Source organism: Gastrolobium bilobum, unplaced genomic scaffold (genome assembly GCF_033153095.1).
Source record: "Gastrolobium bilobum isolate Gb01-03AN ecotype WA unplaced genomic scaffold, APGP_CSIRO_Gbil_v1 utg48699, whole genome shotgun sequence".
NCBI lineage: Eukaryota > Viridiplantae > Streptophyta > Magnoliopsida > Fabales > Fabaceae > Gastrolobium > Gastrolobium bilobum.
Genome location: NW_026897676.1, coordinates 104,611 through 108,806, shown reverse-complemented (window position 1 = coordinate 108,806; position 4,196 = coordinate 104,611). Strand labels below are relative to the sequence as shown.

At 42.3% G+C, this 4,196-nt stretch overlaps 1 non-coding gene across 1 annotated transcript; it reads left to right on the top strand.

The window, feature by feature from the left end:
* The first annotated feature begins 3,016 nt into the window (after window positions 1–3,016).
* On the top strand, window positions 3,017–3,123 carry LOC133309274 (small nucleolar RNA R71). The gene has a single exon (XR_009751294.1). It is a non-coding gene; the product is annotated as a small nucleolar RNA R71 (small nucleolar RNA).
* The last annotated feature ends 1,073 nt before the right edge of the window (window positions 3,124–4,196 follow it).

Here is a 4,196-nt window from a genome sequence, read left to right as displayed (position 1 = left end):
TTTCATTCCCTCTCCTTCTTGTTGCCTAGGAGAGGGTTGCTGTATCACTGGTGGTGGTGAAGAATGAGCAGGTGATGGTGGAGGGGACGAAACGTCAGAGGAATTAGAAGTAGAGCTACTTGAGGATCTCTCCCTAGTAGCTGGTGTAGATTTTGACGTTCCTCCAGTCTTAAGCCTTTTTGCAATAGGCTCATTGTCTTCACTGTCCCCCTCCTTGCCAGAGAGGGTGATAGGTTTCTCAAAGGATGCTCCCTCTGGTCTTTTTGTCCTGCTGAAGGTTCTCTTCAGCCTCTGACTGGAACATTCCCCCTTTCTTGGGGGAGCTTTGGCAGGGGACTTCTTTTTGCCCTGCTTGCTCTCAGTAGCAGCAGGGGCTTCCTTCTTCACCTTGGTGGGAGGTGGAACGGTTCTTCTTGCCTGAGTGTAGGTAGAAGTGGATGATTTTGAAGGGGTGGCCTTCATGTTTGTCTTCTCTGGGGCCTCAAGGCCCTCTTCTTCATCAATATCACCAGCATCAGTACGCCTAAATGCCTCAGGGACTGGTTCGCTGGTCTCAATGTAAGTGCTCCTCAGGTTACTCCAGGTCTTTGAATCGACGACAGACGCTACCACCAACTCGTCGTCATCGTCAGTCTTTACTCTAGCTCTTAAACAGATCTTTGTAATCAGGCAGGGAAGACAGACAGTAGTCTTCCTTATCTCTTTCTTCAGACTGCCGTAGATAAGGGGTACTGCTTCAAGATGAATGTTCCTCATAATGCAGTAGATTTGCACCAGGAGTGCCCACTTGACAGTGGCATCGTGGGTGGAGAGAGTGAGGTTAGAGTTGGCAAACAAAGCCCAGAACCTGGCTTCATCTCTCATGCTTCCCTTACAGAGGGATCCTTTAGAGTAGACGAGATTTTGGATGGCTATCAGGTTCTTCACGTCTGCAATGATCTTCGATACATCCTTGCTATCGATGTATTACTGATACGGGCATTTGGAAATGGTGGGGAGGTGGAGTACTTCCTTGATGGCAGAGGGGGAGAATGAAACTTTCTTCCCCCTGACGATTACCTCTTCCTGGGTGTTATCCTTAGGAAGCCTCTTGGCATGGTACAAGACTTCTCCCACCAACGAGATATTGACTTCTCGTTCGTCAGTGGCAAACAGAAACCATTTTAGGCTGGTCAAGGCTTTCTTCACAAAGGAAGGAAGAGGAGCCTTGTCTTTCATGGAGATGTTCCTCTCTGGGTAGAGATGAACAACATCTTTAGTGATTTCAGGCTCTTGGTCACGGCTGGCCACAAGAGTAACTGTTACTGAGAGTTTAGTCATGGTTATGGAAGAAAGAAGGGTTTAGGGAGAAATGTAGACGGAAGTGAGAATAAGAATGAAAGTTTCTAAGTTTAGCAGAGAATGGTAAAGATTGAAGAATAAAGGAGTTGAGTTTGAATAAGCATGCAGATGAGGGAAAATGAGGGGTTTTCCAGGACGTGGAGGTTAAAGACAGGGAGCTGAGGAGGTGGTGGAATGGGAACGTTATGGAACGAACGGTCAGGGTGAGTGGTATTCAACTGCTACTGATGGTGGTAAGGAGGTGGAATGGTTTAGGTTAGAGACGTGGGAGAGAGGGAAAGAGGGTAGGAGCAGTTGCATTAATGGCTGAGGAGACAATTGCTTTTTCACGGCACGTTTTCAAATTTTGTAATGAGTGCAGATTTTGTAACGGCTGCGTATACGTAAGTGACTCAGCATGGACAGGTGTCCTTGTCACTCTTATCTCCTAAGCCAGGGAACGTTCCCTTTGTCTTTTACCTAGATTCTAAAATAAACTAATCCCTAATAGATAAAATGCAAGCCTACTTAATAAAAGAATTCGAAGCATAAATTGTATTGCAAAGAAATACTAATTATTTAAAAATTGCAAATGAAGGTGTGTGCAATTAAAATTAAATATAAATAACCTCAAAAATTTTTTTTTTGAGAAAAATAAATATAGGAATGTGTGGTTATTGAACCACCCCAAAACTACGTTCCTGGAACATAAAGTATTATATTTGGATTTGGAGTTGAACATTAGACGTTCCCTCCATTTTGGGAGCTGTGTGGTTAAGGTTAACCATCCCAAAACTTTGCTCTTTGTTAATGGGAAAAGGTATCCACTGGGTTGCCTCCCAGTCAGCGCTTAGTTTAATGTCTTTAGCTAGACATGTTACTAACCTCTCAGGTTTCTGGGGAGGTTTTTGAGGGAACTTCATTATCCCCTGGTAAATGTCCTGGTGTCCTGGTGTTGAGGCTAACAACTATCTGTCGCAGGTGGGACTCAATGTTTTTGACCACAGCATAGTTCCTGGTAACATATTCTTTGACATAACTTTCCAGGGTGTTGATGCGTTGGTCATCTCTTTGGAATGGAGCATAATTGGTTCTTCTATGTGGTTCATATGCTCCGTTCCCACTGCTTCTGCCTTGTTGATACTGCTGCTGCTGATTATTGTATGGTCTTTGGTTCATGGGTGGTCTCCATTGTGGATTATGGTTCTGATCCTTTACTATGGTTCCTCCAGAATTTTGATTGTTGTTGCTTCCTGCAGTTTGGTTGTCTCTGGCCTGGGTGAAGTTTCTGTTCCCGAAGTTTTATGCATAACACACCAAGGCAGTAGATGGACAGTCTGTTGAATCATAAAGGTCACCACAGGCTGAGCATGGTTCACTCTTAGTTGCTGTGAGTTGTAAGACTTCCATCCTTGGTTATTTTTTATCAGCTTTCAGATTCTTCACCTCATTCATCAGGGTGGCCAGTTGGGATTCCATGGCAGTTTGTTTGTCTAATTCTAGCATCCCTGGCTTCCTTACTAGGCTCATCTGTTCTAGTGGCCATTGGAGACATCTTTCTGCAGTGCCTTTAATGATTTCATACCTGGATTCAAGGGTACCTGTAAAGAAATATCCTCCTGCAGCAAAGTCTAAATGTGGTTGAGAAGTATGATCAATGCCCTAATAGAAAGACTGTAAAACTCCCTAACTTTCCACCCCATGATTTGGACATTTTCTGATGATGTCCTTGTATCTCTCCCAAGCCTCATAAAGATTTTCTCCATGAAACATTCTAAAGTTAGAGAGTTCTGCCCTAACATCAGCTTGTCGAGACATAGGAAGAAACCTTTCTATGAACTTGTTAGAAAGTTCCTCCCAAGAGTGGATGGATCCAGGGGTGAGAGTTTTCATCCATGTTTTTGCTTTTGAGCCTAGGGAGTGAGGAAACAGCCTCATTCTCATACTTTCCTCTGTCACACCCTCAACTTTGAAGTTATCACAAATGTCTTGAAAGTTTGTGAGGTGTGTGTAAGGATCTTCTGCAGGGAGTCCATGAAAGACTCCAGCTTGCCTGATCACGTGGAACATGATGGGTTTCAATTCAAAATTGGGGGCTACAGGAGGGAGAATTACTCCCCTTTCTGGTCTGTTCCTGAAAGGAGTAGTCAAAGTTCTAAAATTCTGTTCAGGAGAGATTTCATCATTGTTATTGTTATAATTAGCCATGTTTTCAAAAGTATTTTCCCAGAGATTTTTTCTCCTTCTATGTAAAGTGCGTTCTGGCTCAGGGTCAAAGAAAAACTCAGGTATCTTAGTGGAATGAGGAGAATCTGTTTCAGACTATTCACTCATAAACCATAAAACAGATAGTATGAATCAGCAGAATATGTGACAAAAATGAAATCAAATATACAGAGTATGTATGTACTTAAAACAATAATATGGACAAAATTTAGTGTATCTATCCCCGGCAACGACGCTAAAAACTTGTTGGGTTCAAAAGAGAGTTGGGTGAAAAGTGTATTATGATGAAAACGTTCCTTAGTTCACTAAGAAAGAACACAGTTGTTTTGTAGTTTAACCCAAGTGCGCAAGTGCACGCATCAAGTAATAAATAGGAGTATTATGCCCAGATTATTGTTCCCACGAGGATAGAACTCTAATTAATGTCTTATACTGTTTTATAAAGAATGAAAATGAAAAGAAAAGTTAGTAATTGACCTGTTTGGTCAAACGTTCCCTACTGTCTTGACAACGTTCCTCAAGGACAGTAGGTTCAATCAGACAGCAAACAGTTCATCGCTTCGTTATGTATGTTATCCTTCTTGTTTAGGGAAGGATCAACAATATTCATGAGAGTTTTATAGATACAAGATTAAATAAAGAAGAAAAAT